Source organism: Cyprinus carpio, chromosome A7 (genome assembly GCF_018340385.1).
Source record: "Cyprinus carpio isolate SPL01 chromosome A7, ASM1834038v1, whole genome shotgun sequence".
Lineage (NCBI taxonomy): Eukaryota > Metazoa > Chordata > Actinopteri > Cypriniformes > Cyprinidae > Cyprinus > Cyprinus carpio.
In genome coordinates, this window is record NC_056578.1 from 40,528,706 (window position 1) to 40,536,821 (window position 8,116).

At 46.6% G+C, this 8,116-nt stretch overlaps 1 pseudogene; it reads left to right on the forward strand.

Annotated features, from left to right (window-relative positions):
- Positions 1 to 962: 962 nt before the first annotated feature.
- Positions 963 to 7,714, forward strand: LOC109072292 (annotated as a pseudogene).
- The last annotated feature ends 402 nt before the right edge of the window (positions 7,715 to 8,116 follow it).

Sequence of the window (8,116 nt, forward strand, 5' to 3'; positions counted from 1 at the left end):
CAAACTCTGAAGGCTAGATTGTGCGCAGAGCGTCTGAGGGGGCGCTCAAGTGATAGCTCGATCCATGATTCTCGAGGTGCCTTTGCTGCGAGACAGTCCATGTTAGACAGTGGGTACTGTAGTGAGAGGGTTGGATGTGCATTAGCAGTCCAACAGCGCTCTCCAGTGGAGGGCACAGTCCCTGACGAACAGGAAGGGAAGCGCATGCGTCAAAGTCGCTGCGTTTCGTTGTGTATAATCCTGAAGCGTATCCACGGCAGGATTTTAATCCAACAAGATAAACATAGGGCCCCGCTGCTAGCGAGAACGCGGCAGCTGTGTGAGCCGTCATAAACGGGCTGTCTTTGTCAGCCTCTTGTGCCACCCCTTAAACTCTGAAGGCTGGATTGCGCTGAGTGTCTGAGGGGCGCTCAAAGTGATAGCTCGATCCAATGATGCTCAGGGTGCCTTTGCTGCGAGACAATGTTAGAGCATGGGGACTGCAGTGAGAGGGTTGGATGTGCATTAGCGTTCCAACAGCACTCTCCTTGGGAGGGCACAGTCCCTGACGAACAGGAAGGGAAGCGCATTGCGTCAAAGTCGCTGTGTTTTGTTGTGTATAATCCTGAAGCGTATCCACGGCAGGATTTAATCCAACAAGATAAACATTGGGCCCAGCTGCTAGCGAGAACGCGGCAGCTGTGTGAGCCGTCATAAACAGGCTGTCTTTGTCAGCCTCTTGTGCCATCCCTCAAACTCTGAAGGCTGGATTGTGCAGAGTGTCTGAGGGGGCGCTCAAGTGATAGCTCAATCCAATGACGCTCGAGGTGCCTTTGCAATGAGAGGGTTGGATGTGCATTAGCAGTCCAACAGCGCTCTCTAGTGGAGGGAACAGTCCCTGATGAACAGCAGAAGTATCAGGAACTGCTGTGTAAGGCGATTGAGGACGAGAGGCTTTTGCCGTCCAACTCAGGTTTTCTGTAATGTCGGCGAGATTAGCCAAGGTGGCGCTCGACCGTAACATCCCCATCATAGAACGGTTCACTGCTCGGGGCAGTATGTTTTGGTAGCACTTAGCGCCAAATCTGTTGCCCCCCGCGCAGCTTTTTCACAGCCTCGGTTGTGATATCTTTCTCGTTAGAACCGCCATCAAGTGGAGTAAATTTGCCGAGATTAGACGCGACTCGACACGCCTTCGAGAGGGGGGCGAGACTTTAGGCCGCCGGCCGAGTTCGGCGCGATACGTTCGGCAAGAGAGTTCGTCCACCGGCGGCATCGCTGTATAACCGCGGTCCGCCATGTCAGCAATGATGGCGAAAACCCCCCGCGGCGTTCGTGACGCGCGCTGATTATAAGGCTGCTTCCAGGACCTCGAAACCTCTTGGTGGAGATCCGTGAAGAAGGGGTAGCGGCTCTCACGGGGGGGGGATAGTTTTATCCACCACGCGGGTAAACCACATTCATAAACAGCTCACTGAGAAAGGGGGGCGCGTTTCTCCTGTCCGCATCGGAGGGAGAGAACCGCATGTGCCGGCCAGAGCGCACTCTGAGTCCGAAGCCGCGGTGGACAAACATAGTTAGTAAAAGCAAATCTGCTGATTTAACACGACCCACTCGAGTGGGGGAGAGCGAAGTGACAAAAAGCGAGCGAAGTGGAAAAACTCCAGCGCATCACTGTCCTCATAATCCAAGCCGCACACATCATTCCGAGCGCAGAACTGTAGCCGCAGGCTATCACAGAGAGAACATGTAGAGAGGCTGCTAAACGAACCTCTCATGAGTGCCTCCAGCCGCATAAACCCGTTATACGGCTCTTACCTTACGTTGACTCATCGCGTCCGCGAAGAGGAGTTGAACACTGCTCAAAGAAAAAAAACCGCTGAGAACGCGAGATGGTTTCCTTAGGGCACAGATGATTCGCTTTCCTGAAGGAAATGAAATCTGAGCGAAATAGCGCGCGGCACTCAGGTATACCATGCGTACGCATACGTAAGGCGGTGCCAAGTGCTATTTGGCCAATAAAATTGGCGGGGATGGTATAGGGCTTCAGACATTCGTCACACCGAAAGGTGTTCCCATACGGTGACGTCACCGCAGCATCGAAGTGACCTATGAAAGGGAACTAATCCAGCCAACACTGAGATCATTCTCCACGTGCACGAGCCTGAGTGACTTCACAGGAGACACAGCGCCATCTTGTGAAGTTCACGCGTCAGGTGGTGCCACTAAATAAATGTTATTTGTTATCGACAAAAACTACATCCGCCCTATATTGATGTTTTTGAGTGGATATTTAGAAGTGTTTTTATAAGTCGTTGTGTCCGATGAAAAATGAATATTAAGGCTATGTTAAAATGTAGGCCTATGTCAAGGTTCACGCGTCCAGGTAACCGTTAACCTGTGGAACTTGAATTTGTACTTAGACTGAATTTATCAATACGTGTATATTAAAAAGGTGTAAAACGTATTATTTTAAAACGTATGTATTTAATACACAAACGTACACACCATAAACCAAACGTACAACATATAAAAACATCAAATAAGCCTTGTATGAATATGTCTGAGGGAAATTATCCATAAAACAATTCATGTCAAAAGCTGTGTTACTATAATTAATTTTAGGTTTAATTTTCAGCAGTGTTAAAAGATATGAATATATTGCGCGGTCTCTCTTTTATAAGCCATGCTTATTACGACGAAACGTGTAATGACGTAAACCACAGTAATAGGCTTATTTGAAGTTAACATGGGCGTGTTGAATGGGTTTTCGTGTGTGCAAGTTTTGCAATTGTCCCATGAAGTTAAAAGTCGACATTAAACGTGACTAACAACCAGGGACGGGTTTCCTGATAACGACTGATCTTAGCGCTTAAGAGCGTTTTCTACGAGTAATTTTACGATCGTTCGTTATTGTTTTACGTGCGTTTCCCAACAATGCACGTAAAGCAATCGCACGTAGCTGTGCTTTAAGTGCTACTTAGGAGTCGCTATCCGTTTGTCAAGTGCTGAAACGTCACCTTAAAGAATGACTCTTAATTGTAGTACACGCTCTTTATTGACGTTAACTTAATGCTGCGTTCCACACAGACAACTTGGATATAATAACTATAATACAATACAATATTATCTTATATTATAGTATATAATATTATACTTTACATAATAATATATAATGTACTTTATATGCAGTATAGAGAGAGAGAGAGAGAGAGAGAGAGACGTTATTTCCGGGTCTAATACATTGCTGGTTTTCGTGCACCTCTGAGAGAGTCATTGCCATTTTTTTCCCCCAGTCTTTAAAGCATTTCCTACATTACTTCTTTTATTCATTTTTTTCAGTCATTTAATTTAGATGTGTATTTCTATTTTTTCTGCCCTATTTAGTTATTTCATTTATAAATTAATAAAAAAATAAAGAAAACGAGTCATAAAGTGTACAATAAAGCACAATCAAATCCTTATATTATAATCACATTGCACTTGAATCAAGTTAAAGGTGCAATCTGCCGATTGTCCTGCAGGTGACCGCATAAATCTGTCTTCCTTACGATGCACTTAGGGCTTTACGATTACTCCAGAGCACCCGTAGCTCTACGATGATTTTCAAGTGCTACTTAAGTTACGATGCTTTTGTGAAACAGACCGTAATATTAAGATCAGTCGTAGGATCGTTTTTACGAACTTCTTAGGCTTACGAAGCTTTTGAGAAACTCAGCCCAGACTCTTTTCAACCGGGGCGGATTACAGCAAGTACACCCGGCTGCAGCCTGCAGATCGAGGCGGGGCTGCACCTGGGGCGGGGCTGCATGTGTCGCCCCGCCCCATACCTACTCTGATTGGTTCGATCGTCTTTCATAGGCATACATGATAGGAAATGTGTTCGTAGTTGGTGTAGGACGGAGTATGTTGTTTAAAAAGCTAAAAACGCTGTGCAGTTTTACAAAGCCTTCATTATAAAGCACAGTTGTTTGTTGTTAACTTGACTCACTATGTCTGATTTATTGAATCACGAGATGTTAGCTGCTGCAAGTTTAATCTTAACGTGAAAGTACATGACTTAATGCATTAAAACTGTGTTTTAAAAAGACCAAACTCAGTAAACAAATTATTAATAAAGCATTCTATTCATAGACAGCAGATATGAGCCCAGAATACGAACACAACATGTCTCCGTCCTACACCAACTACGAACACATTTCCTATCATGTATGCCTATGAAAGACGATCGAACCAGTCAGAGTAGGTATGGGGTGGGGCGACACGTGCAGCCCCGCCCCAGGTGCAGCCCCGCCTCGATCTGCAGGCGGGACCAAAAAAAAAATTGGTTACAACTTCTTTCATCACAAATTTAATTAACTGGTATTAAATTTTAAATGATTTACAAGTCATAGTTTTAATTTCTTATTATAAATTGTACTTTTTTTCTCCATAAGGGTGTGGCCAAAGGTTTCATTGGTGCTTTCTCATCATTGCAAGTTTTCAGATGCTGGCCAGTCACTTCTTCCAAGACCCCAAACACTGCCATGTGACCAGACTGCTCCACTGAAACTGCATAGTGTGTATCTACTTTCAACACTAAGACTTAAGGCAATATGTGTACAAGTTGAGAGTGTTTGCTACAATAAAAATGTGCTTTATTGTTCTTAGTGGCATCTATGCTAATATTAGACTATCTCATTCTTATTCCAAGGTCACCGTAGCCACCAGATCCAGTCTGTATCCAGATCAGATGGTGGATCACCACCTAGACAAGCTCTTGACAGCCCTGAATGTCAGCGGAGACCAGGACAACTAGATGAGCCCCAGAGACAGATCCCAAGACAGCCATCGGGACAAGACCAGTCCTCTGCACAATCTGACCTGTGTCGCAGCCTCCAATTAAACTGCTGGATTCGTTTGGCCAGAGAAGAACGATGGAGTTTTGGTTCCTTCGACACACGATTTTTCTGTTTAATACTGTAAAGCTGCTTTGACACAACCTGTAGTATAAATACAGTGACTGGACTTTACTTGACTCAGTTCAGTTGAACTGTAACACCTGTTTCATTTATTGTTTTCTGACTTCTGCCTCATTTTAAATATGTAATTGTGAACAGTAGTAATATTTTTTTAAATGTTTGCAAACATTTTGTTTAACTTTATTAGTCTTTTTTTAAGTTCATTAAACAAATGTTTAAAATAAATATTTTCAGTTGTATTACAAATGTAATGTTACAACTGGAGCACTTTAAAGGGCTAGTTCACCCAAAAATGGAAATTTGCTGCTATTTTATTGACCCTCAGGCCATCCCAGATGTCAGTAACTTTTTTTTCTTCAGTAGAAGAAAAGAAGTCGCAGAAAATCTATCAGTTTCCGGACCATCTCATTGTTGAGTGTTGAAGGAAGAATCTTCTTCATCCTCATTTCCAGGCGACTGACAGACTACCCTCCTGAAGAATTCCTATATCGATACATCAGTCCAGAAGGGAGGAACCCCCAGAGGTACCTGGTTGTCTGGAGCATACAGGCGTGATCACTCAGCTCATCAGGAAGCCAGAGAGAACAAGGGGGACCTGGCTGTGCTGTGGCTGGACCTCGCAAATGCCTATAGATCCATACCCCATAAACTGGTCGAAGAGGCACTGAACCGGCATCACACCCCGAAGAAGTTCAGAGACCTCATCCTGGACTACTATGCCAACTTCTATCTGAGAGTCTCCTCCGGAACAACAACCTCAGACTGGCACAAGCTTGAGAAGGGGATTATCACTGGCTGTGCAATCTCAGTCTACTTTTTTGCACTCGCCATGAACATGCTTGTGAAATCTGCGGAAATGCAGTGTAGGGGCCCCTCTCTAAGTCTGGAGTTAGACAGCCACCCATCCAAGCCTTCATGGATGACCTGACAGTGACCACAACATCTGTCCCAGGCTGCAGGTGGATCCTGAACGGCCTTCAGGAGCTGATGTCCTGGGCTCGCATGAACTTCAAGCCGGCAAAGTCAAGGTCCCTCGTGCTGAAGAAAGGGAAGGTTACTGACAAGTTCCACTTCTCACTTGGCACCACCAAGATACCATCACTGACAAAGAAACCTGTGAAGAGCCTGGGGAAGGTGTTCAATTGCAGCCTGCGAGACGCAGCTTCCACAAAAGCGACCAACCAAGACCTGGAGACCTGACTGGCCATGGTGGACAAGTCTGGCCTTCCTGGCAAGTTCAAGGCCTGGATTTACCAGCACGGTATTCTCCCTCGGATCCTATGGCCCCTCCTGGTGTATGAAGTCCCCATTTCAACGGTGGAAGGTTTTGAGATGAGGATTAGCAGTTTCTGCGCAGGTTTCTGCGCAGGTGGCTGGGACTGCCTCGAAGCCTGAGGAGCATCGCTCTATATGGGCAGAACAACAAGCTGAAGCTTCCCATGAGCAGCCTGAGCGAGGAGTTCATGGTGACACGGTCCAGGGAGGTCCTACAGGTTCGGGATTCCAGTGATCCAAAGGTTGCCCAGGCTGGGATTGAGGTCAGGACAGGGCGGAAGTGGAGGGCTGCCGTGGCAGTGGACGACGCAGAGTCAAGGCCATGGCAAAAGGTGTTGGTGGGCTCAGTGGCACAGGGGAGAGCTGGCCTGGGCAGCAGAAGAACTCCTCGCTACGACAAGGCGGAAGGGAAAGAGAGGAGGTCACTGATTCTGGAGGAGGTGCGTGCAGGAGTTGAGGAGAAGCGAGCTTGCCAGATGGCTGGGATGTGGCAACAGGGTGCCTGGACAAGATGGGAGCAAACAGCGGAGAGCAAAGTCACATGGACTGAACTTTGGAAGGCTGAACCCCTACAGGATAAAATTCCTGATCCAGGCGGTCTATGACGTGTTGCCAAGTCCATCCAACCTCTTCTCCTGGGGAAAGGTGGAGACACCAGCATGCCTCCTCTGCCAGAAGAGAGGAACGTTGGAACACATCCTGAGCTGCTGTCCAAAAGCCCTGGGCGAAGGGCGTTAACGCTGGCGGCATGACCAGGTCCAAAAGCCCTGGCGGATTCTATCTGCAGTGGAATTAGCCACAGCAAGAGCCTCCGCCCAGTGAAGACCACAGCTTTTGTCAGAGCTGGGGAGAAGTCAACACCAGCTGCCCGGGGCACCTCCTCTGGCCTGTTGGTAACGGTGCGTGACTGGGAGTTGTCAGTTGATCTGGGCAAGCAGCTGAAGTTCCCTGAGGCAGTTGCCATAACAACATTAAGACCAGACATCGTGCTCACTTCAGAGGCCTCCAAACAGGTAATTCTCTTGGAGCTCACAGTGCCTTGGGAGGACCGTATGGAGGAGGCCAATGAAAGAAAGAGGGCAAAGTACTCCCAGCTTGTGGAGGGTTGCCGGAGCAATGGGTGACGGGCAATATGCCAACCCGTTGAAGTGGGATGTCGTGGGTTTGTGGGCCAATCCCTTGGCAGGGCCTACAAAATGCTTGGCATCACAGGGGCGAGTCAGCGAAGGGCCATCAAGTTGGCCACTGATGCTGCAGAAGTAGCATCAAGGTGGCTGTGGATCAGGAGAGGAGAGGCATGGCGTGTAGTGTAGTAGCGCTACCTGGACATAAGCTGGGACTTGATCACCCCGGCTGGGTCGCCTAGGGGAGGGGGTCTGATTGTTGAAAGACCCGAAACCCCCCGTAATCCTAGGTTACATCACTGATGATATGTCCAGGTGCACCAGACGGTGTATCTAAAATGAACAGTAAATAAATTTTTATCTGAAACGGTGATCCTTGGCAATTCATACACTGCATGACTGTGGCTGCCGGTTTTTCATTGTTTAGCTTCATGTTTAGCGTCCTCAGGAGTCTTTGATAATTTGGTCTCGTCTGTATATGTTTGTTTGACTCTCAAAAGCCGGCAGCTAGAGATGTGCAGTTTATGAATTGCAATGTTTTCACCTAAAAATTTCCTTTACTGTTCATAGGAAGAAAAAAGTTAACGTCTTGGATGGCTTGAGGGAGAGTCAATTAACAGCAAATTTTCCTTTTTGGGTGAACTATCCCTTTAAGCCTGCATGTTTAGTCTGTATGACAAACTTTATAAATGCAGATTGTTATTAAATAGAGGCTATTATGTGTTGTAATGTGTGTGTGTTTTAGTGATTGATAGACACCAGGTAATAATTTTCTTA